We start from the raw sequence: 27,174 nt of genomic DNA, 5'->3' as shown, positions 1-27,174 counted from the left end.
TGTTTGGGAAAAGCTTTTTGTTGCTGTTTTAACATGACCGCACTTCTCAGTTACAACACCCACTAAGATTTTTTGACCAACATTAAGAGAGGATTCAGGGTGATAACAGTGAACATGCTTGAACACTAGAAAATCAAATTTGATTGGATATATTCAAGGTGTTTTGTGATGAAATAACAGTACAGCAAGGGTAGTCAAAAACTCTTTACCTCTGCTTTATATGCTATACTTCAACAGAGAAACACACTGGACTCATAAAGATTAATTTGCTGTAGTCCTGTGCAGGGCACATCAAACAGCATGATAGTAAATAAAAAAAGGGACTACAAATAAGGAAGTTACTGAAATAAAGATATTTTTCTGACTTTTAAACATCATATCTTACACAATGGGTTGATCCAGATTTCTTTTTCTCAGAGAGCTCTTAACATTTTTTTTATTTTTAAGAAAAATTAAATATTTTTATTGACAAATTTCCTATGATTCAATTTTACATTGTCAGATTTAATTAACAATTTTTATGCTTCCTAATCCCAAAGAGTAAATGGGAATTCAGTTTACTCTAAGGTTTCCTGAAGTAAAAGAGTGACATGATATATTATATCCTTCAGGTGGAAATTTCCATAAAACTCCTGGAAACAGAAGAGTTCAGGAAGTCTAAGTCCATCTGTTAAAATCCTGTGTTCTAAATATAGCTGTTATTTTCCCTCACATACTACGTCTATATTTCTCTTTATGGTAGAATACTTACGGAGTAGTTCAAAAAAATGTTTGTACCCTAGGTTGCTGTATCAAGCGTCTTCAGGTCCTACAAAGAGTTCATTAGGGAACTCAGCATTTTTTCCAGAAATAATATCAAAGAAATAAACAGAAATACCTTGGTCTCCAGAGCAAAACCACTTTGCTATATACAGCACCTCCCACAATGAAAACAACCTCTTTAGGTGCTACAGCAATAGATGAGCCTGGAGTAGCAGAACAAGAACTAAAAGGTTCAGAAGCATCATTCCTGGTGATTGCTAGGGGCAATGTTGCCTGTGGCCATTGAGAGGTCAGCATGGAGGGGAGCAAGCTGGGACTGGAGGGAAAGGCAGGGAGAAATAGAAAACAGAAAGAGTAGTTAAGGAATGATCCTTTCCACAGAAGATATTATGATGATATTGTACAAAATCCTTCAAATGAAGAAAGTAGACATTCTAAAATAAAACAAATCACTAGATATAACATAAGATTAAATCAGCAAATTATTGTCAAATTATTTGTAAATTTGAAATGTTGTTCATACAACCTTGTATATATTAATGGACTAAGTTACTGCAGTTTTGTCATTAATACTATAAGTGATTGAATTGCTTATTCGGTCTTCTGGTTTAACCTTTCATTATTTAATAAAAACAATTTGCTGAAACTTTTTTTTTTTTTTTTTTTTTTTTTTGCTTGAAAGTGTTCTACTGAGATTTTATAATACTCCTGAAGTTTCTTCAGGTATTCCCAAATGTGTTTCCATTCAAAGATGAAGAGATGCACCTGACAGATTCATACCTCTCTGATTAAGTATACTGGTGTGTTCTTGTCTATTATTCTACCTCAAGATGTAATACTCAAATGACTACGAAATAGGTCACACATTCTTTTCATTTTGAATTAAGGAAATAAAGGTGCTTTTAACTTTTAACTTTTGGAAAAAAAAAAAAAAAAAGTCTGGTTTCCATAAGCGTGTATTTATCATGGTTTTAACAGTACCATACTCAGTGGCCAAAAGGAATTTATTTTGTTCTTGATAGGCAGGTGATCAAGGCCTCATACCAGACAAATAATCAGAATTATTATTTTAAACAAGAAACTAAAGTAAAAATTATACTGAAAGAGCTGCACTGTGAGGCATCAGCAGTGCACACCCCTTTGGTACACCCCTGCTGGAGTCACAATACACACATGCATCTCCTTTTGGAACCCCAGCCACCATCAGATTCCAGTTTTGGGGAAGAAGATGCACCTGCAGAACTAACTAGTGCTGCAGTGAAAGATGCTGCAGTACAAGATGCCATCTTCTGTGCTACACAGAAATATTTTGTGTGACCTCCACCTATCTATGCACAGGCTTAACCTCCAGTCAAACATACCAGTCCACAGCACAGGTTAGTAGAGAAATGAGGGCAATTGAAGAAAAAAGCCTTGCTGGCTCTTGAGGGAGGAAGGAGCTGGCATAGACTTTCTCCCCACCCTCAGCACAGATGGGCTTTGCTTGCAAATGTGAAGGATGCCAACCATCTTTCACTGCAGGTGACTCACATTTGGCACCGCCGGCACACCCACCCACCCACCCAGCTGAGGCAAATTGTTCCACCTACTACTGGGGTGGGTGGTCTCTCTAGATGGTCAAGACTACAGGAGAGAGTTTTCTTTCTGTTTTGCTCCCCTGGTTGGCTTGCTGGTGCCAGCTCAGCTCAGCTCAGCTCGCAGATCACAGAAGTGTAGACAGTGAAGAGAAGTGATGGAGGAAAAAGCCAAAAGCTCCACCCCAGAATAAATAAATAAATAAATAAATAAATAAATAAATAGGTCTTTCAACAAATTGAATTTTCAATGATTATCAAACAAACACTTGTGATGCTGGAAGACTATATTTGTACAAGAACCTATATAATTTTGTCTGTCAAAGTACTAAAAGAATTTTTATCACACTTATTGTTCTAGGTAAATGCAAAATAAGCAAGTACACAGAGACCCTTTTGAATTTCATCTTTCCACGCTTCATTAAAAATCTAAAATTCAGACACCCATGTTAGTTTTTTTCCTGCAAGTTTAAGATAGGCTTTTACTCTTACAGGCACTGTAGCATTAAACGAAGCATTAAAATAATCTGTTTTGTGTAAATCAGCTTATTAAAAAGCTCTTTACTGGAAAAAAAGAAAAAATAAAAAAATTGAAAGATGCCATCAAGTGGTTAAAGGCAGGAAAAAGCTAATATAAAGCTGGAGGTAGTATTCAACTACAATGACATCTAGTGGTATAAAATATCAAAGCTGTAGAACAAGTTTTGAAAACTAAAAAGGGATATTTTGTTACTCAAATTCCAATTAATTGATATTATGATTCAAAATATATTTTAGTAATTCTGTTGTAACTTATTACTTTTTTTCATTTAAAAACATGGCATAGAACACCATCCAGTGTTATTAGTAATTCAGCATGTCTGTTGCTTACAAAAATAGTTTTAAAGCAAATATAACTTAAAGATTAAGAATATGCTTCTATGTACCCTATGAATTTTAAATTAATATTTCTTGTTACATGAGCTTGATTCATGTACCCTAATAGGTTTTAATATAAAAACATTTTTTAAAGGAATGCTATGTATAGAGGGCTTTAGAATAACTATTAAAATACTCTATGTACTATAAATTGGATAATTGATAAATTTTATTTCTGCAGAATCGTATTATTTTCATCATCAACAACACAACTGTGTTGTGTTAATGATTGAGTACTCTCATAAATTAAGTTTTATTTATTTTAGGTAAATACTAACTGAAGAAGAAAGGGGTAATTCCTATGTTTTCTTATAGGCCTTACACATTTTTTACAAATTTTGTATATAACATATCATCCTCTATGTTCTTGAATTGAACGTTAATAAGAATTATAGCATTGGTACAACACATTATGTATCTGTGCAAATAAATACATAAATGACAATCAAGAAGTCTATGCGTTTCTGCTCAGTGATGTGGCATCTCTGGCACCAGTCACCAATGGCCCTCTGCTGAAAAGACCCAGACATCAGCTCTGCAGGTTTTTATGTGAATCTCTTTCCAAACTATGTGAGATGAAAAGAACAGTAGATTTATGAAACGTGTCCTAGATGTTTCCTGTAGGATGTCCATCCTACAGTTCCAGCCTTAGGTGTCAAGATTATGAAGGTATTGGACACACATAATCTTATTTTAAAATATATAAATTTTATATAATCAAACCAAAGAATAATAGACTACTAACATTTTCTACTACAAAGAATAATAGACTACCAATACATTCATTCTGAAAGAATAATTCTGATATATACATGTATACACAGATTTTTCTTTTTAATTTAGTCTAGGAGAAACTGAAAATATAATAGAGGAAACACCTCCAAAACAATGAACAACAACAACAAAAAAAAAAAAAAAAAAAAAAAAACAGAGTAAGCATGAAGAAGTTGAGGATTAAGAAACGGAGAGCGAGAGAGAGAAAATACAGTTTTTGATGTGATACAACATATTATAAAGCTTGGACATGCAGTTTAATCATCTTACTAGATGGTGTCAAATAATGCCTCCATTACAGGTTTTTGTTTAGCTAAGGTTTAGCTAAACAACACATACTATTATTGTACTATTACAGGAATTTTGCAACTGCATATACTCAGATATTTTGCAATATATCTGCAATCACTATTGCAGAATAATAACTCCCCCCAGTTGTTGTCCTTTTGTGGACCTATTAAAGGTTCACCTTCAATATAGGTGTTTAATTAAGGGAATTGAGCATCTGTGTCTAACAGGAGCATCCTGTAGCATGATTTCACAGGAAAAGGTTCTTGTCTGTATTAAACAAGTTAAATCCTTAAAAGGATGCTGTAGAAACTTGATGCCAGACCCCATCCATCATCCAGAAGCATTTCTGTTAGACAGTCTTTGACAGTAGCCCAAACCCAACAAAATATGTTAATAAAAACATAACTCGAACTATATGTAAGTAAAATAGTTACATGAACATCATCTGTACTGTACTAGTTTCCTGGCTGTATTGAGAAATACTCTGAAGACAGTAGATCTATCTGTTCTTTATATTAAACAATTTTTATTTTTATTTAAGTAAATGTTCAAGCATAAGTAATGTTAATTTAAATAAATATTTTTCTTTTAAGTTAAATTTGTAGTAGTCTATAGTACTATAATGTGATGTTGACGTTTTCTGTTTTTTTTTTTTTTTTTTTTTTTTTTTTCACAACAACAAATTCCCAGTTTCTAGGAAAAAAAATATGGTTTCTAAACACACAGACAAATCACTAGGAAGAAGGGGTCATGTAGTGGGGGAAATATCTTAGAAACTTTAGGTAATGTTCAGCAGAGAGTGGGTGTATTTTTTTTTTCTTAAATAGGCAGATAAAATCTGGTTGAGAAACATTTTGACAAAAAAAAAATCAATTTGTATGATAACAGAACAAGTTGTTCTTTCTGCCTAACCTTCAACACCCACCTAAGTCTCTCAAATGCAAACTGAGTGTGTGAGTGTGTATCCTTCTTTTGTATGAATTAAGAAATAGCTGACTTTCAATTTTCTTAATGCAGACCCTGGAAAGGTTTTTGCCCAATTCCACTGTTTTTCTCATTCTGTATTGCTGATTTTTCTGCAAAATATTATTCATATAATAATATTCATTACAAGATCATTCATCTTGTGATTTCTTTAGAAAAACTGTGTTAGGTATAGAAAGAAATTTGTAACTAAGTTTACTTAGTTATGTAAACACTTAATATTAATATTTTTAAATTAATATTTTTTAAAACAACAGAATTACACAATGAAAAAGGGTGCCTTCTATTATTATTATTATTATTATTATTATTATTATTATTATTATTATTATTATTATTATTATTATTATTATTATTATTATTATTATTATTATTTTATGTGTGGAACAAAATGGAAATTATTGCATTGAATAATACCTTAACAAACATTAATGATATTTCACTGGGACATTAGGAGACAGTGTTAAAAAAGTTCAGTAATCAGAGTGAAAGCATTTGCATTACAGAGAAGGAAAAGTTTTTGGAGAAAAAAAAAATAAAAATAAAAATCACATTTAACATAGATATGTTTTTCAGGATCTACTGAAATGTGATTTTTGTGGTCTGTCTCATTTGGTGAACAGTGATAGCCACTGAGTGAAATTTTAATGCTGGTTTATGACTAAAAAAAACAACATAGGTTTTCTATCAAGAGTTTTAGAAAATGGTATAGATTTTCATGCAATATGCCAATTTATGTCCATGCTGCATGAAACACATGCATGAAATCCATACAAGTGTGGCCAGTGAATTCCACGTGTAAAAGCAGAATTAGCATTTTGAACAGATTTAGTCATTTTTTTTCTGCATCTCTTAAGCTGTTGTGCATTGTTGCTAAATAGCAAGTTCTTGGGTAATATTGCTCTTGCACACCCTGTTAGTTTCACAGGAATTCCAATAGACAGTATCCTGAAATATTCAAATAAAAGCTGCTGCAGAAGATAACAGAAGTTAAAAGAAGCAGCACTATTAAAGTGCTGAGAAAGTTAAACTTACAAAAAAGTAGAGTCTAAACCATACAGCTTAATGCAATATTGGTTACTGAATCAGGGTCAAGCTCTAGTGAGCGAGTCATGATTGCAGTAAAGATTTGATTATTTTTTCGAGTTTTCAATTTCCCTACTCTCAACATTATTCCTCAAAATTATTTACTCAGATTAAAAGTTGGTTTTCTCAGTCTGTTCTCTCATCTCAGTATTTCCTTGAATATAATGTCTGACAAACCTAAAAATATTAACAAGTCTTAAGCAATTTAGGGTATTCTTTAGCCTGAGCCCAAAAACAATAGAGAGCCATCTCTATTGTTCTATCACACAAGCACAAGATTACTACTTAAACCAACTACTTTAGAAGTTGCTAGTGTAACAAAGAGTTACATTATGCCCAGAGAAATATAATTTATGTATTAGTCATATGAGTCAGAGATACAGAGTTTTGAATTTGTCACAGCTTGTAGGACACTAATGAATTTTTTTCTTATGCTAATTCTTCAAATGAAGAAATGGTTCAATCCCATTGTAAATATTTAGGAGAATAGAAATGAAATAAATTAACTTCATGCTGAATGAGATTCAAAAAGATAGGAAAAAAATGGAAAAGTAGAAAAGTGACCCAATTTGCTAGTGGCATAAAGGCTAACTCCCAGCAAGAAGAAAGAGAGAAACCAGCAGGGAGCTATTTTCAGCCCTTGGCTTCAGTTAGGTGGCGAAACGAATAAAAAGGATAGATAACTACAGGGTAGATAAAAAAAAAAAAAAAAAAGGTAGATAACCACATTATGGGTCCTGAGGGAGAGAAAAAGTGAGGGGGGGGGGGGGAGAGCAAAACAAAAAAACACTAATTTCCACTATTTTCTACACCTAATGAAAGAAATTTCTTATTCTGAATAATGAAGAGAGAAAGAATTGTTTCCACTTGCTTTAAAGTTTATGCTTTAAGCTTTAAATGCTTTAAGCTACATTTGCCTCAGATTGTTTGAGCAAAAGTTTGGACTAGAGGACTCCTTAACTCACTGTGAGTCTCAATTATCTCATGATCTTATCCTACAATACCACATTTTTGTTGGATAATTGGCAGTAAAATCTTTGTGCCTATCTATTCATATTTGTCTTAAATGAAGTGCTTATAGAAAAAAAATAAAATAGAAAAAAAAAAGAAAATAGTGACTTTTCAATCTTAAAATTTCATAATAATATTGTGCAAGTTATTTTTAGCACTAGGCAAAAGTAGATTTTTCATTTCTCCTTCTCTTAGCATAGTGTTTTCCTTCCGCTGTAAATTAATATAGTGGCAACAAGTAAAGATTATTCTGTGTAGCTAACCTTCTTAGAGATAAAGCATACTTTCCTTGGATATTTTTGTCTCAACTATTATTGCCATATTAAGTGGAGGAAAACAGTTGTAGCTGTTATGATCTGTGACTACATTCTCCTAAGATTTAGGAAAGTAGAGAGGAAGAATCATATTGGTGTTCTTGGTATAAGCATATGATATTCTTATTTTTATGATTGTTGCCCAGTGTTAAGCCTACATATTTTGTGTGCTGTCAATTCTTTTAATATAGTATATTCAACTACTATAAATTGCTGTATAGTTAGTAATAAAGAAAATATTTCTGTTTTCTCTGAAATCAGAATCAGAATATTTTTCTGATTTCAGAGAATATGTAGAGAACACAAAAATAAATGAAGATAGTCCTACAAATGCATGTGCATTAAAACAGTAGAGATAGGAATGCCATGCTGCTTATGATGACAAAAAAGGGACCTCATATTCTCCTTATTGATCAGCTGACATGGCAGAGTCTGTTGACTCTTCTAAGTATGGGAACATTTGGTACATTACTATTACATTGCATGCTCAACATCCCTAAAACTGCGACAAGAAGTACCCAAAAATGACTTAGAAAGAGATCCCTCCCATCTCAATGCTCTCATGAGGCAAAAGGTTTTTCTCTTTGCCCTAAGTAGCAAATACATTAACTGCTTTCTCCACAAGAAGTCCTTCCTGACTGTTCATATTGATTTGGGCCTTGTATGGAATTACACATACATACAGTTACACTGAGAATTGTACTGCCACATAACCGTTGGGAACAATGCAGAGAAAACAGACAAAATTAGTGTTAAATAATCACTGTTAAAGAAAAAGAACAGGGAACCAGCATCTTTACTTTAGGTCTGAGGCTTCACTTTCACAGCCACAGATCTGAAATGGTTTTAGAAATGGGCCATACTGAACACTTAACTGTTGGAAGCTTTCTTTTGTATCCTTTCTCACAGCACCATTGTGGGGAAGGGGAATTTCTAAGTTGGATAAGGAGGGCAGACAGTAGTGGGAGAGGTCAACAGGAGAACTGCAACTTGCCTCACCTGATGCTACAGGTGTCCAAAAAGTTTCAAAAACCCATCAAAGTACCCTTAAGGCTGTTGACAGAAACACACCTGGAAGGTGTATTAGCTTAAATTATCTGGCTGTCTTCCAAAAAAAACAACTGAGGAGTAACACCTCTCCTCAACATCTTTCTACAGTCCAGGAGCTGTGAGTGCTTTTAGACTTTGATTATGCAGCTGGAACTTTTCTCCTGGAACAGGTCACAAGTCAAGCAAATGAAAATGGCCCCAACAAGTACAGAACATCAATGAGGTGGGACTATGCCAAGACTGTTGCTCAAACACCTTTGTCCCCAAGCAAATGAGACACACATACATGTACTGCAATGTGGCTTTCTGTCAGAAATATATGGTTCAATAGCAGCATATCAAAACTAACGTTTCCAAAAACATTTCACTCTTAATACACTAGGGTCCTAACATTTCTGAAGATTTCTTTTCAATATATGGGAAGGCAAGGCAAGGCAAGGGCATTAAATTAGGCATAGTGATGTTTTAAAAAATATATCTTCTTCATTAGAGTGTTAAAAATTCATCTCATTCATTTTAAACCAATAAAAATCAGATCTACTTTAAAAGTATTCTAAAGAAAAAGAGAAATTGGAAATTATGATGGAAATATATTGTATGTAAGCACAAGCAGGTTTTATGCATTTGCACACTGTCACTGAGACCAGCAGCAAAGTACAGAACAATCAGTTTTAATTATTCTTGGCTGTCTTTCTCTTTCCTAATACTTAAAATAAAAAACATGGACATCTAATGTCTGGAAATAGGTAGCATGATGGTACCCAAGGAAGTCTTAGAAAACAAATTATCTCTCATCATATCTAATAAAGACAAAATACTGTAATTTCTTGCCTTGCAGGTTTTGCATGAAATGGTAACAAGGCTATTGTTACATGTCACAGAAATATTGAAGCAGTATGTTAAATTAAATGTTTACTCTGAAAATGAAGAAACATTATGAGCCAAGTAGGGAGAATAATCTACTTTCTGTTTGAACCTTTCTAGGATCTGTACCACAAATTTGTTATCATACTGCACCTCCAGAATCTGCAAGGGAAAGTATTATTTACACAGTTTTATACAGGAGGTCTCCAGAACAAAAGATGCTCTCTTAATAATATTTTAGCAAGTGACTGATTATCATTGTTGAATACAACTGCTTGTTAATCTACTCTTAGAAAAACTATAAATAGTAGCAGGATTAATTTGAGACCTCGTGTAATTTCTTGACTCTTTGAGGGCCCACTACTCAAGCAGTTTTTCCTGCAATGTCTCACTTGTTTGATTTGATTTGATTTGATTTTCTCTTGTTCTTTTCTCTTTTTCTCTGGCCTATATTTACCCAGGTTGTCAGAGAGCCCTTTAAATTCAGTTCCTCTCTGTCATGCTGGTTCTTACTCCCTTAGAAATGAATTTCTTCTTCACCCTTGAGGAACTGAGGGTATTAAACTCCAGGATACCACACACCACCCAAGCTTCTACCAAGGAGCCTTGGCCACAGGAGCTCCCCAGAAGCAGTGATGTTTGCATCTTTATAAGGATGGCTTCCTGAGCTCAATTTTAATTCCTCCTTGTTTCCTGAGGTCAGGAAACAAGGAGGAATTAAAAAGCTCATGTATCTATGCTTCTATAGCCCTGTTTGTGTAAACTGATGAAAGATATAGATCGTTAAAGATTGCCACAAAAAATAAAATAAAATAAATAAAATAAAATAAAATAAAATAAAATAAAATAAAATAAAATAAAATAAAATAAAATAAAATAAAATAAAATAAAATAAAATAAAATAAAATGTTCTTCATCTATTTTAAGGTCTTTTATTTCTCTTTGTAATTATGCATATGTCTTTGCATAAGGACAACACAAATCTCCTGAAATTAACAAGGTATTACATGTAAAGAAATGCCACTATCTGAGTAAGGAGCATGACAGAAAATCAATAAATAGAAATATACACTCTGTGTTACTTTGGTTTGCAAATAATTTGCTACTATACCGTTTTCAAAAAATCCAAGAGATAAATACTGACAGATTGTAAATTATACTTCAAGAACAATTTTTATTACAAATAACTGCACTTAAAATGTGACCAGGCAGCAAGGTGGTAAAGATCAGAAATATATTTTTTAAATAGTTTTTTGTTCCTTTTTTTCAATAGTTTTGTTGTTGTTGTTTTGAAAGTCTTGAAATAGTAATGCTATGTGCCAGGCCAGCAGTGTCCCAAATTCAAAGATGATTCATATGTAATGTGTATATATATATATATACACTATATATATATATACACTATGTATATATACATATATACACTTACAATATGGAGCAGCTTTGTGTTTGAGATAGTATTTCCATTTGTTTGAGACAGTGATTCCATCATTTCTGTCATTTCCATCATTAAGTAATGATGCTAACAAGAACCTATTATGATATAGGTATTTTAATATTTGTAAATAATTAAATTCCCTCTGTTTGTCTATAGCTGGATGCACTTTTATCAGAACCAATGTTTCAAGAAAAAAAAATTAGTTGTAGAGATATAAGAACACATGTGACTATTGCCTAACAAAGTGAATGCTGATATAGCAGAGGAAATTGTACTTTTTCCCAATTTATTTCAATGATTCTTCATGAAAAAATATGAAGGAATATCTTTGAGCATATAATCTTATAAGAATGCAGAACAGCACTTTCTCTTTGTAGAAAGGAAAGAAAAGGCCTTTTCTGACAAGTTTGCATGCTTAAATTAAATTATTTTCTCCTAATTTAATCTTTAACATAACATCTAAACATTTATCTTCCTAGTTCTTCTGAAAAAGAGAAAAATAAATTAGTTTTTCTGCCTTTAAAAGCAAGTTACTTGCACAGAAAGTTGCCCTTTCTGGTCATTGTATCCATGGATGCATACAATTTCATATGCAAATTGTTGCCAGATTCTGAAAAATGTATCAATTTGTAAAGCTTATATTTGTTCTAGAATTACTAAGAATTTATTTTTTTTTAATGGCATTACTTAATTTTCTTTATCCCCTTTCCTTATGCTCTTATTAATTCCTTTATAAAACAATTAAAATATATCCAACATATTATAATATAATAATAATACATATTATTTTTGGAAAGGACAGGTAATTGGGGGGGGGAAAAAAAAGAGGGAGGGAAAAAGAGGAAATATCATGAATATCATGATTTAGATCTCTTTTTTTTTTTTTTTTTTTTAAGAAAATACATTTTCTTCTGTACATGTATATAATAACAATGTTATGATTAAAGTAAATAAATAAAATTGTGGTACTTTGTACCACTGTACTGTCCAATGAGAAGAGACATATTTGTACTTAAAATTTCCATCTCTCTCATGCTTCTGGTTTAAGACTAACTTTCAGGTAATATCGGACAATATATCAATGCTTCAACAAAAGAAGACAGACAGATTTACTGAGTGGCTGGTTTGTTGGTTTGATTGTGTTTGAAACGTTGTTTGGGTAATTAATTAATTAATTAATTTTGAGCGTATAGCTTTAATATTATTTCAACTACCCTCTTTGTGTTTTTCTATCACGTTCTATTTGCTCCAGCAAAGAAATTCCTTGTGCCCAGTTTCATAGTCATTCACTACACATTCCTTTGCTATTGTATCCTTCCTGGCCTCATCTCCTCTGATTCCCAACAATACTTTCTCTTAAAGCACAAAAGAAGCACATTTGTGGTCTGTTCAGTGATGCTCTCACAGGATGCCCAAGCCCAGATGTTTTTTCTTACACTTTGTTGTTGACTTTGTCCTACATGTAGAAAGTCGTGCTATTAAAATCACTAACCACATACGTGCTATTAAAATCACTAATAAAATTCTAAAAAAAAAAAGAGAGAGAGAGAAAATAATTATCAAGAAAAGGTTTAGTTTTGATCCTGCAGATAGTTGCAAAACCTGACACTTAGCTCTAACTGTTATCAATCTTCACATTCAGCAGCACCACTTATGTTTAAAAGTCAAGCTCATACTCAATCATGTTTTAGAATCCAAGCCTACAAAAAAAAAAAAAGAGTAATTGAGATTTTTACCTAGTAAATTATTGTTAAAGTGAGAGTACTTTTGTGCATGTCTTCAGAGCATGCTGCCACCCTGGCTGCAGGGACACTGCTGGGGTGCAGATGGCAGGTGGATCCCCATTGGTGAAAAAAGGACAGACGTGGGAAGTTCCACCTGCTAACATAGGTACTCTTACGCCTACAGAGAACCATCCTGATATACTAAATAAGCTTTATCCAGCCTACAGAGTGTGCAAAACTGAACTATATTTATCAGAGCTAGTCATTTATGAAAATAAACTAAATGAAATATATTTGGAGTTTCTAGCTCCAATCTGAACTGCATCATCACATCAGATGGCAAAAATCACATCATGGAGAACTTGTTCAATGAACAGAAAACATTCTGTTTCCTCAGCCTCTAAAAGAAAGCTTTGACAGACTAGTTTGAAAATGTTCCTGGAATATGCATCCATGACATTCAACCTGATGGTGATGTTTCATGCAAGCTGATTCTATTTCTGCTAAATTAGTCAGTGAGATGTAAAGTAGCAGCAAAAACAGTTTATAAACATAGAGCAGCTTTCACCTTTCCTATATAGATCCACGTCTTTTCCTAATACAAATTGTGCCAAATAATTACAAAGCTGTTTGTATATTTATCTACTTATGTAGAAAATTTCAAAGCAGAATTACAAGTTTAGAAGTTATTGGCAGCAGACATCTGTTATACCATCTGTACAAAAAAAAAAAAATAATAATTTCAGAGTAATTTTTTCTTTCTTTTCTTTCCTTTATGTTGTTTTGATTTAAGACTTCTATACCACTGAAATCATAGTCGGTGCTATTTATACTTCACAATGGAAGAATACAATATGAACCTATTTGTTAAAATCATATCTTAATGAAGTGGTAAAGAAGCAGTTTGATCATAGTATAATAGTACTGATGTGAGAATATTTCATGAAAATATGTTATCAAATATAAAACAATATGTATCAGCTAGAAGCAGAAATAAAACAAGGAGTAAACAAGCTACAGTTGTGTCCCTGAATTTCTGTCTGGGCTTAATTCAGTAACCCCTCTATATAAACTTTTAAAACATAAAGAAAAAACTACATTCCTCAGACTCTAGAACGTAGCAACCGCAAAGGTTAAGAGTGTTAGAAGGACAAAAACTTGTAACTAAATAATAAATGTTGTTTTGGGAAAAAAAAAAAAAAAAAGTGTAGAGAACACTGAAAAAAAAGAAAAAAAAAAAAAGAAGGAAAAGAAGGACTTGTATCTTTGATGTCTTCACAAAGGTTTATATTGTCAGTTAAGAAACACCTTTGAGAAGCAAAGTGAAGGCAATGCATCCAATTCATCACTGAAGAGAAGGGGGGGTCTGGAAAAAAATGATGCATCAATACACTATGCCAAATGGCATCTACCTAAAGACTTCCAGAAGACTGGAAAAGTTAATAAGGACTTCTAATTTCTCACTACTAACAAACAACTATTCATTAGGGCTGAAAAGTATAAAAAGTTATACCCTTCTGGGCATATAGCAACTTTTCATGTAACTAGTAAAATACATAAAAGATTCACTGAATTGCCCACGTTTTTAAACTGGTCATTAAAAACTAACCATTTCTAAGGCTGTTATAAAGGAGTAATATGGCAGGAATTTCTGGAACAGATGACAGATGTGTAAGAAAACAGATTCAGTTTTGGTTATTGAGCAGCATCACAAAAACAGCTAATCATAAATGTTTGGCTCCCACGTCCAGTTCATAACTGGATCATTATTCAACTGTTAAGCTGGAAAAGATAGCAGACAGAAACAGATCATTCAAAGTATGCAGTCCACTGTGTTGCCATAGCCACCATCAAATTTCAGACAAACTTGTGATTTATTATTATTATTAATAATAATAATAATAATTATTATTATTATTATTATGTATTTATTTATTTATTTTTCAGAGACAATAAGTATTATGCACTGCAGTGCATCTACTGAAAGACTCATAGTAAATCCCATAAACAAATATCTACTGTGCATCTACTGAAAGACTCATAGTAAATCCCATAAACAAATATGCTTGCTGAGGCAGAGCACCTAAGTAGTACTTTTTATTTGTGGTGGCTTCTCTGACTGGTTATAAAAGCAAATATATCCCTAGATCCAGTTTCAGCATTTATCTTGTCAGCAGTTCTTATAGCAGAGCTACTTTTGAGATGGGAAGCCAAAAGTTACCAGTCACCAGTGCCTTAAAAATGTCAAAAAAGCTGTTGCTAATGATAAAGTCACAAGAAACTTCTTCAATACTGTAAGGTTGCTAATGAATGACTGATGCTGAACTGAACTGCTTAAGATTACAATTAAGAATTAATGGAAGGAGCAAGGAATTTACAATTTATCTCTCAAATATTATCCATATATATCCATTGCTAGTGGAAGAAACTCTCACGATGGATAGATGTGAAATAACACTTGATTTATAAAAGAGAAACTCTACCTCTTATATTTTTTTGAGCATGTCCAAGTGGTAGCTATTAGAAAATGAACTTACAGTACCTCTAGATTCACTAAGAAATAGTTACTTTTTTTTTTTTTTTTTTTTTTTTTTTTTTTTTTTCCAAAATAATTGCAGCATGCCAAAGAGTTATAAGATGAATGGTACTATCTTGGACCAGAATCATGCAAAAATTAGTATAAACATAATATAAAAAATTTGATTTGATTGGCCAATTGTCATCCTAGCAAAACAAAGAAAACCAATATCCTTTCCTTTCCTCACCTCCAACACTAATGGGGAGAGCTGACCATATGAGGTCCAGCGTACGTTGACTTTTTTTATACTGGTATATAACAAGAGAATTTCTGGATGATGGTTAAGGTTAACGTGTATAAGGACTTATTACTAGTCACAGAACGTAGTCTTTTATGTATATAAAAGAAATGTAGAAATGAAGCAGCTCCAACAGTAGATATTCAAAAAGAAAACACTTATCTGAGGTTTTTTAAAATATTTGTTAGCAATCCATAAATACAGATTTCATTGCCTGCCCACCATGTGGGAAGCTGTCTGAGGTGACAGAAACATATTCCACTGTGTAATGGTTTTCATGTCAAAGACCTTTTGTAGTCTTAAGCTTTTTTTTGGTACAAAAGTAAGACAAGGATCTGGAAAGAGTCCAGCAGAGTTGGCAACGAAGATGATACAGGACCTGGAGCATCTCCCCTATGAGGAAAGGCCTGGGTCTGTTCAGCCTTGAGAAAAGAAGACTGAGAGGGGATCTTATGTATGTATGTAAATACCTGAACTGTGGGAGACGAAAGGATATGGTCAACCTCTTTTTAGTGGTTTGTGGGGACAGGACAAGGGGCTATGGCCATAAAATGGAGCACAGGAAGTTCCATACCAATATGTGAAAGAATTTCTTCACCGTAAGGGTGATAGAGCACTGGAACAGGCTGCCCAGTGAGGTTGTAGAGTTCCCTTCTCTGGAGATATCTCTCTGGAGATATTCAAGACCCATCTGAACCTGGCACCAACATGTTCTAGGGAACCTGCTTTGGCAGGGGGGTTGGACCCAATGATCTCTTGAGGTCCATTCCATCCCCTACAATTTTATTTTATTTTTTTTTAATTAAGCATAATTAATTAATTAATTAAAAGACCTTTGTGTGGATTCTGATTCTGTGCAGACTGCAGAAATCACATTATGTACTTCACTTAAGAGCTGTCACATAGGGAAAAGTCAAAGAGAAGATAGATGATCACTTTGCAAAACAACTGGCAGTACAGATTTCCTTGCAACTTGATGATTGACAATGATCAGATACAGCAGAATTCCAAAGCATTTCAGAAAATAAAGGGCTCTTTTCTTACCAATAACCTACAAGATTTGTCATTATAGACATTCTCAGAGTGATGGGAAGAAAACAAAGATGCGTGTGGTGAGACCCTTATCATGGGGCGTCATGGCCATGAGAGAAGCATGAACATGAGCACTGCTAAGGCAGTAGCAGCTTACATTCATTTGCAACATGAATGTGTGTAGAGCTGTTTAATTTTGCTAAATTACTAATATATATTTTTTTCTTCTGGTAAGTTATTTGTATTGATAAATAAAAATGAAGAAATTAACATGCCTACCATGTAAGACCAGAAGTAATGCCTGCTTGCACTTTGGTTATTTTGAAAGGTGGGTCAAAAAACATCTCTGACATCTAGATATTTTGTGAATTTGTTGATTAATTCCAAACATTCAAAAAAAAGTGAAAATTCTAGTAATTTTGACAATGAAAATTTAAATATTATTCTGTTTTGCTTTTGAATATTTCCATGTGATGTTTGCAGTGTGATTTTAATAACTGCTAAAAGCAAGTTCCAGGCTTGTAAAATTACCTGTATTTTTTCATTTAAACCAGTAGATGTCACTAGCTCCATTCATTATAAGAGAAAAAATAAATAAATAAATAAATATATATATATATATATATTTGAAAATATATTTGGGAACACTAGATCCAGAAAAGCAGAATCCTACAATAAAAAATAAAAACAAAAAATAAATGGAAATTTAAAATATCTAGGCTTCAGTATAAATCCTAGTGCTCAGCAGAAAAGTTTGAACAAGTTAATGTTACAAGTCTTAAAATTTTTAAGAAACAATTTCTTTCTTAGATGGACAACTCCTAGAGGAAGTAATTTAACCATAAACGAAACTCACAGTAACTGTAGAATAAAAGCCTGTTTTCATTAAAAATAAAATAAAATAAAATAAAATAAAATAAAATAAAATAAAATAAAATAAAATAAAATAAAATAAAATAAAATAAAATAAAATAAAATAAAATAAAATAAAATGGAAGGAGGAACTTTTGAATGATGAAATAAATTTGTGGAATTCGGAAAGGGACAACTGAAATAAGTTTGCCTTCTGAAAGAAAGTGAAGGAAAAAGCAGTGAGGTGATTGATGGGTATGTTTTTAAGGAAACACAACTGTCTTTTTGTACTACTTGGTCAAAGATAGCATTTCACACCCCATTGTTTCTGGGAAACAATTTGCTAAAACACCAGTGTGGAAAGGACCTGGCTCCTTGTATTCAAATTATATTACTATGAGAGGGGCTAGATGTGAGGAAAAACCCTGAATGTCCTTCTCGTAGGAAACTCATTGATCTCTGAAGCCCACTGAACAATTTATTTGTTACCAAAACTCACTGAAGCATTTTGGTTTAATGTCGAAATCTCTTAAGGGTACAAGAGTTTTCCACTTAAAACATGTGACAACATATTTAAGAAAGGAAAAAAAAAATCAAAATCAAACAAAAATAAACAGAAAAATATATAGTGCACAACAGCAGCTGTGAGAGGAATGAGAATACATGAGAGAAGCAGTCCTGCAGCCCCCAAGGTCACTGCAGCAGGAGGGCAGGAGGTGCTCCAGGCACAGCAGCAGTTCCCCTGCAGCCTGTGGAGAGGCCCCTGGTGGAGCAGGCTGTCCCCGTGCAGCCCATGGGTCCCACATGGAGCAGATCTCCACGCTGCAGCCCCCCCGTGGGTGGAGCAGCCCCCGGTGGAGCAGGTGGATGTGGCCTGGAGGAGGCTGCGGCCCATGGAGAGCCCCCGCAGGAGCAGGGGTCTGGGGGGAGCTGCTGCCCACCAATGGGAACCTGTGCTGGAGTTTGCTCCTGGGAGATGGATGGACACCATGGTATGGAGCCGTGTGGGAGCAGTGCTTGGAGAGCTGCTGCCTGTGGGCAGCCCATGCAGGATCAGTTTGGGAAGGACAGCATGCTATGGGAGATGCCCCACGTGGAGCAGAGTGACCATGAAGGAGCAGCAGAGATGAAGCGTTAGAGACTGACTGCAACCCTCCTCCATTTAGAAGGAGGAGGTAGAAGAGGGTGGATGGGGGAAAGGTGTTTTTAGTTTGTTTTATTTCTCTTACTGGTCTAGTCTGTAAACACTAGGCAATAAATTATATTAATCTTATACTGTATATATATTACAATGTATATAAATATACATTGTCATGTTTTGCCCATGACAATAACTGGTAAGCAACCTCCTTGTCCTTATCTCAACCCATGAACCTTTTTTTTTTTTTCCACCAGGTTTTCTCCCCTTGTCCTTTTGAGGGAGCATGAGAGGGCAGCATGGTGGTTTAGCTGCCCATTGGTGTGAAACCACCACAGTAATTAACCTCATAGGATTATTTTCTCCTTATATTCTCAAAAAAAAAAAAAATACATAAAATAATAAAATAAAAAATAAAGTCTCCAAGCTAGATCAGTCTCTAATCTCAGTTCTCAATTGATAAAACACTTCTGTCATGAAATAAAAATCTGATAGCCTGTACTCATGAAACTTATTATTGCAGGTTTTCTGTAATCACAAAACTTATTTTTGCAGGGCTTAAAACTGAAACAGTCAAATTTAGAGAATTTTAAAAAGGAACACCATGTAAGCAGCAACTTTCACAGTTTATACTTTGTCTTTCATTGAGAATCCATATCAGTTACATTCATGAAATGCAGTTATCCAAGTCTTACTGTAAGACCACATTAAGATGAAACATTTTAATTATTTGTGTTCATTTCATTATTCTCACACAGTGTTGTGCAGCATCTCAGGTTTCTCTAGTACCCCCCTTTTAAATTCCTTAACATAAGGAAATTTTGCTTGAAAATAACGTCACTGAGCGTAAACTCCAGGGCTATGAATAATCTGATTCAGTTTACAAAGTTGGCTCTACTTTGGATGGACCGTATCACCTCCAAACTAAATTATTTTGTGGTTCCAAAACATATGAAGCAGGAGCAAAAACAGTTACATTCTCATCAGATAAGTCAAATTCCTGTCTAAACATTAAACATTAAGCATTAAATGAGCTGTTTAACATGATATTAAGTGACAAACAGTTCTAAAATTCTCACATACTGAATATTTGTGTCAAACAGGACACTCAACTTGCTTGTTAGACGCATGAAATTATTATAAAAATAAAATTCCTTGACGTTAATTGGATTTTATTTTATTGTTGTTTATATCATTTTCTTTTGAAAGGAAGAAAAAAAAAAAAAAAGAAAGAAAGAAAACAGAATATGACTCTCAAAACTGCCGCATCTTTTTCCTTAATTCACTGAGCAACTGAGGCAGGTTTTCATTCTTGTAAGGAGCCAGAAATTAGAATTGCAATAAAAGCTTTTTTTTGTGTTAAAAGCAGTTCTTTTCTACTATTTTAATATTTTCATCTGAGTTTTCAAGAACAAAAGTAGACAAAATCAGTGAAAAACAATTATTCCATATCAGTCTTAAAACAGTAACTTCAGATCATTTCCATTCATAATATAAGTTCTTGTTTCAGATGTTGGGGAATTTTCAGAGTTCTAGTGTATTTCTTTATATCATTTACTTCCAAATAAATAAATAAATAATAAAATGAACAAGCTGAGTGCTTTGAATATACTCTAACCACTTTAAATGTTCCAATTAATACACTAATTCAAACCCTTTGAATAAGATTTGTCTCATTTATTTGTGCTATTCCTTGACACAGTGTGAATAATGAGAAAAGCATCCTCTTTTTCATCCTGGATGCTATATCTTTATGTTTGTCACAGTATTTGGTACAACCAAAAAATATTTCCATTACAAAATAAAATATTTCACTACTGAAGTGATTTTTAGATTTATTGGTTAATGGATCTAATACTTTAAATAAGAAAGATTGTAAGAAATAAGAAATGTATATTTTTTCTTATTATAAGAACAATAATAATAAAAATAAAGGCCTGTAGGAACCATTTTCTTTTAGCAACATATTGCCAACAAACAGAATAGAATATAGAATATACTCTTACTTTATTTTGAGAATGAGAAAATAAAATGGACTCATGAGTCCCTAGCAGGCAACAGTTTTCTGAAAAAAAGAGGTTTAGCTGGTTTTGATTTCAAAGTTCTGCTCAAATACTAATTAGGAGAGGATTTCCTAAATTAAATAGGATTACAACTTAAAGTCTGACTAGTTAATGATAGGGAATTATTCTAGTGCTCCAGCCAAACAATTCAGAATGTTAGCTTGCTAACAAATGACCACAAGTCATTTGACTCTTTTCTTGTCCATCATTAACAACTTACCGATCTACTTACTGATCAGCTTACTTAGTATTGTATTACTTGTTAACCTGTACAAATGTAACAGCAAAGATTTTTGCTAATTAAAGACAAAAGAATAAAATTGTTTTCATAATTATTTTTATTTAAGACTGTACAATCCAAAACCAGCTTCAAAGCCTTCACAACAGGAGCAGTAAAAACTACGAACATAACCCTTTTTGTTAAACCAGCATTACTAATCATGTTGAAGGAGCAATGCAAGATTAAATTTAGTGCAAAGCAAATAGAGCCTTTTAAAGCATATCTGTATTGTTAACATAATAACACTCTTTCCCCATTACTTGTCCCCAAACCAAACAGCAACAACTTTAATAACAAAACAAAAAAAACAAACAAAACAAAACAAACAAACAAACAAACAAACAAACAAACAAAAAACAGTTTAAAACCATAATTTTTAAAAAATAAAAATAGTAAACAGTGAGCTTGATACATCTCTGCCAGGAATGAAACAGCAGAACAAAGCTGGTGTCCTCAAAGGCAGTACAGTAGTAGTACCACACAGTTCACAAAATGTGTCCATTCAAATGCAGCATAAACAGCATAAAATTGCAGGCTGCTTACAGGAAACAGCAGGACAACGATCACTGCTGCAGAAACAACAGTTTACAAGAGTACTATATACTTATATGTCCACTGCTTCTTGGACAAGAAGCAGCAGAACAAGTGAAAAAATATTTACCTGTTGAAAGGATATAGCAATCTTTTAGCCAAGTAATATCACGTCTGCTAGTGAAAGTCAAGTCAGTTCTGAAGGTATTACTGAGAATCCCTTACACGCAAAGCACAAGTGCATAAAACACTTCTTTTGCTGTTTTGTGAAATGCAAAGCTTAAAATCTGTTGCTGTGAGACTGTCAGAATATGTCTTTCTGAGATATTATTAATGTGATAGCATAAGGAGGCAAACGTATCCTGTTATGTGATGCATGTCTTCAAAAGACAGTTGTGAAGTCCATGTTAATTTGTCTTTGATATCACTGATGATTTTTTTCATCCACATGTATAGAAGGCATGATAATGTATTCCCACTTCTAATTCAAACAGCAATTGGAAATGATCACATTACTGTTAAAATGTGCATTAGGAAGAAAACCTTATACTAACTTGTTTGCATATCCTGCCCTAATTTTTACAAACAAGGAATCTAACATGGCTTTTGTACATCTTTTTATCTGTCTGGCCACTGGCCACTTCCAGGTAAGAATACAGAGAAATAACTCTCATGTGCCTTTAGTCGACAATGCCTACACAAATCACCAACTCTTTAACTCCACACTTAGAATTAAAAAAAAAAAAACAAAAACAAAAAACAAACAACTGCTAGATGGTTATGCAATATTCTGCCATGCTTCAAGAAGCTGCTGGAAAACACTGATATCTTTAGATTTATGAGAGACAAAATGGAAAACTCTTCTGTCCCTACACTATTTTATTATTTTTAATAGTTAAGTAGAAACACCTGTTGTGAAGTGACTTCTGTTGATAGGTGTTAAAGGAGATTAAGATATCTGCTACCTGAAAACACATATTCTGTTGAGAAAAGCACACTGAAGTTCTACATTCAAAGTGCAAATGAAAATAAAAGCTCTCCAAGCTATTTCTCTCTTCTGACATTGTAAGTGTTTGGATCATTGAACAGGTTTCACCAGATTTTTTTGTGTCTTCTGCCATTGTTGCCTGAGGATAAATCGTTCAAAATTCTGGAATGCTAACAATTTAGTCATTTGTCATGCTCTTCTTATACTCTCAACGTTTGTTGAATAATACATAATTAAGTTTTCTTCAGAAAGGAAATATATGCACACAACAAGCAAGCACACAACATCCAATAAAATAAAATCAGAACTGTAATAACATATGATTTAAATTCAATTGTTCAAAAAAAAAAAAAAAAAAGATTAGCAAGCAGAAGGCTTGTAGTCAATAAGAACTTCTTACATATCATAGTACAAATCTTGATGTGCAGTAATAATCAGTCATGTCATTTAAAACAAAATCCCTCATTTGCTGGCTGTAGATTAAATTGGTTTTGCACTACATATATCTTCTACTCTAAAGAATCAAGTAAAATTCATTTTTATTTCAGCTAAGCTTTAACAAAGGTTAGATGTCATGCTCTGGCTTTGATTGTAAACTCATTTTTCTCAGCAACTAAAGGAGGAGAGTTCTTTGCTGCTAATGGTATCGCTGTGTTCTGTAAACTACTAAATGACAAGTGATGCATAAAAAGAGAAAAAAAAAAAAAAAAAGCAAAGTTTCCACTAAAAAAAAAAAAAATCCACTGAGGTTAAACAGGAAGGGGCAATAGGTTTTCAGGTTGTGGTAAAATATTTGATTCCTTGGGATTTCAAGTCTAGCCAACTCTTTCTGTGTATCTTGAGATATCCCCAGGAAAGAGTGTTTTTTTTTTTTTTTTTTTTTTTTTTTTCCTGTAATTTCCATTACAATAAGCCTTCAAAAAATGGGTGAAAATAAATCTGTGATTAAATTCTAAGTCTTACTTTGTCCACCCTGTAAACACTGATTAAGCCACTCAGCCAAAAATAAAGTCAGTCATGCTGTATTGCTTATCTGCTCTAACATAGCAAAATCCACAGACCTTTGCCATTTTAAATAAGTCACTTGGAAAACTGCTATCTGAAAATGTATTTCCAATAGAATTGCTTATGCCCTTTTCCTGGATACAGGGTAAGGCATCTGGACACATCAATAATGCCTCGGTTATCCACAACTACAAGAGTTTTAGGGAAGGTAAAGAGCATAAAATAACTGAAGAACATAAGATAAAGAACATAAAATAAAATAACTAAGCTCTTCTCCCTCTTTTTTTTTTTTTCTCTAAGTACATATCAGTGCCCACAGTGTCTTGACTTCTGCTTTTTATAGTAGATTCTCTTGGACAAGTGGAAATCCAATTAAGAAGCATGAGTATTTTTAAATTGCACTGTTCTCTGAAATGCATAAATAAATAAATAAATAAATAAATAAATAAATAAATAAATAAAGGTAGGGAAATAAATGTTCTTTAATTTCCTTCAGTCATAATGACAACACTTATATAAGTATCAGATACAAAATTATAAAATAAAAATACACCCATACACCTTCAGGCAGCTGGGTAAAGAGTCTACACGTTAGTATGCACTCTCCGTTAGAAAACTACAACCACAATTTTTCACATTCAGAGGACACAAGCCCATAGAAAGTGGAACTACACCACTCTGAGACTTTCCCAGAGAGGTCAACAATCATTGTCTTTTATGAAAAAAGCAGTATTATCTACACAATTATTAATTTAATTTTGCCAATGCATTCATGCCTAAAACATATCTGCCGATGGGGAATTTGAATTATGTTCCAAACAATGACTTTCAGACCTTCATGGACCACTGTGATATGTTCTTAGCCTTCAAAAAGGACAAGTAATAACAAGCCATTCCAGAAATCAGGCTAGCTTCAGTACAGGTGAGATGTTCATTTGGTGTTTGCTACTACCACAGATCCAAAGGGGTTATACAATCTACTGGAATTTAAGGCAAATCAGCATGTATAGCAGCCTGTTGTTATATCAGTTGCACAACATCTAAACAAGGGTGTAAGATGCTATAAAATGTCATTTGTGATAATAGGTATTTTGGATGCAATTTTCAACACATACTTCTTTTAAAAAAAAACCTCATTTATAAAAGTATACTTTATCCAGACTCTAAACTGAAGGTTTAACTTTTCCTACTAGTTATCTCTTGCTTTCAGTGATCTAGTAAGAAAGGAAAAATGAGACTGTAGACAAAATGAGAACTCTAATAAATAAATTATCAGTTGAAGACATAACTATTTTTACAGGCCTTGAACCAATTCAAGTATTCTTCCTGGGAACTGGCTGATGGAGTGGCCAGTCCTCTTTCCATTGTATTAGAAAAATCCCGGCACTCAGGTGAAGTCCCTGGTGACTGGAAAAATGGAAATATCACTCCCATTTTTAAAAAGGGTAGAAAGAAGGACTAAGGACTAGTGAACCTCACCTATGTCCCTGGCAAGGCCGTGGAACAGATTGTTCTGGAAGCAATGTCAAGGAATGTGCAGGGCAAGGAAGTCATCTGAGACAGCCAGCATCGCTTCACCAAGGGCAAATCATGCCTCACCAATCTGGTAGCTTTCTGTGATGGACTCACTGCATCAGCCAACAAGAAAAGACTGACTAATGTCATTTACCTGGAATTCTATAAGGCCTTTGACACGGTCCCACATGACATCCTGATATCCAGATTGGAGAGAATTGGATTTAAAGGGCAGACCAATGAGTGGATAAGGAATTGGCTTGAAGGGCCAGTGGTTGTCAATGTCTCCGTGTCTAGGTGGAGGCTGATGATGAGTGGTATCCCTCAGGGTTTTGTCTTGGGACCAATACTGTTTAATGTTTTTATTAATGATGTAGACAGTGGAATTCAGCATACCATCAGCAAGGCTGTGGATGACACCAAGCTGCATGGTGCAGTTGATACAACAAGAGGAAGGGATGACAAACAAAAAGACCAGTACAAGCCTAAAAATGTGGGCCTATGTAATCCTAACGTAGCTCAGCAAGGCCAAGTGCAAGGTGCTGCGCATGGGTCAGGGCAATCCCAGATATGAGGACAGACTGCGAAAAGAATTCAATGAGAGCAGCCCTGCAGAGAAGAAATTTGCGAATCAGATAGGATGTTTAATACTTTGAATGGAGGAGTTCTGTAATGGGCATTGGGAGCAAAAAAACCTGTCTGAATTGTCAAGCAGGTGTTACTAGGCAACATGTAAGGAGAAACACTTCCTCCGTTCAAAAATTTTGCATCCATGTTCCCAAACATGGATGTTCCCATGTTCTTCTCTGGGAGAAAAAACAACAACAACAACAACAAAACTGTTATACAGATAAGATTTCTATAAATTGCATGTATAAATTACATGTATAATCAAGGTGTTTGCTTCACACCTTAGAAAGGCTTTTTTATTTCTATGTAACTTTGCATCTGTGCATATACTTCTAATTATTTCCTCATGATTTCTATTAATAAATGAAATACAGTAGTTGTAGCTCTCAAAATGCAACTATAACTAAATTCCGTCAAATGCAGACATATCACAAAAGCTGCCATATTGTGCTTACTTCAAGTTTATTAGCTTAAACTAGTTAATTTGACAAAAGAATACCTAAATTTGCAAAAGTCTGCAAAGTAGGTTACATTTTCAACACAACAGAATTCAACATGAGCACACACTACTACTACTACTACTACTAATAATAATAATAATGATAATAATAATTTTCTAAGAATATTAACAACTGAGTTGGGTTAATTCTATTAACTTATGAGAAATTACTGTTTTTGAAGACTTCAGGAACATGCACGGTTCTCCAAAATTCTGATCTGGGCAGAAAGGGTTCTGGCAACTCTTCCAAAAATGTTTGCATGCATGTGATTATTTTGTCCAATAAATCTTCTTTGAATTCTTCTGTGTAAAAGGTGGAAAATCATATCTGCCTTTCTGGTGTCTGTCCGCCCAATGCTTTCTTGTTTGTTTTTAACTTTTCACAGTTGAATTTGTTTGCTAAAATATTATCTATCTCTAGCTGTAAAATTCCTAAATAATGATTTTTGAATTTCAAGATCTAGACAAATTAGATTTCTTCTCTCTGAGTTATTCTGTTAGGCTGTCTGTAAGACTGCAGAGATAATATTGGGTTCACTCGTAATTGAAGTATGATTTTTGTTACTAGAAATACTCCCTGTTACGTATTAGTCAGTATGAGGTTAATGAACTACCTCTAATAGGGCTTGGTTATTTAACTCAAGACAAAGGTTTATCAGTCTAATGTTGGTGATCCCAAATTAAACTTTTAATGGCACATTGTTACATGGAGCATATTGTTACTCTAGCTATACCAAAATTTTCAGAAGAATCTACCCAAGGAAATAAAGTTCTTCTGATTTTATAGGCTATCTCCATGTTTTGTTTCCCGCAGCTATTCTAATGCAGACAGAGGTGGGCTCAAATCCACTTTAATTTATCTGAAGGATTTCCACAAACTGTGAAACTTGGAGAATAAAAAATTGCAGTGGCAAATATGTCAGGATGTCTAATTCTATTACATAGTCATGAAAGTACTTGGATTTTCCCTTCATGTAGTACTCTCAAAGCTTTAATAATCCAGTAACTTCTTAGATCCAATAGTTCTGGACTTTG

At 33.6% G+C, this 27,174-nt stretch overlaps 1 protein-coding gene across 2 annotated transcripts in view; it reads right to left on the bottom strand.

Annotated features, from left to right (window-relative positions):
- The window catches only part of TRPM3 (transient receptor potential cation channel subfamily M member 3), a 424,148-nt gene that overhangs the window by 348,286 nt on the left and 48,688 nt on the right, over positions 1-27,174 (bottom strand). The gene's annotated exons all lie outside the window — the stretch shown is intronic.

Source organism: Anas platyrhynchos, chromosome Z (genome assembly GCF_047663525.1).
Source record: "Anas platyrhynchos isolate ZD024472 breed Pekin duck chromosome Z, IASCAAS_PekinDuck_T2T, whole genome shotgun sequence".
In the NCBI taxonomy this organism is placed as follows: domain Eukaryota; kingdom Metazoa; phylum Chordata; class Aves; order Anseriformes; family Anatidae; genus Anas; species Anas platyrhynchos.
This window is presented reverse-complemented; position numbering and strand designations above follow the sequence as displayed.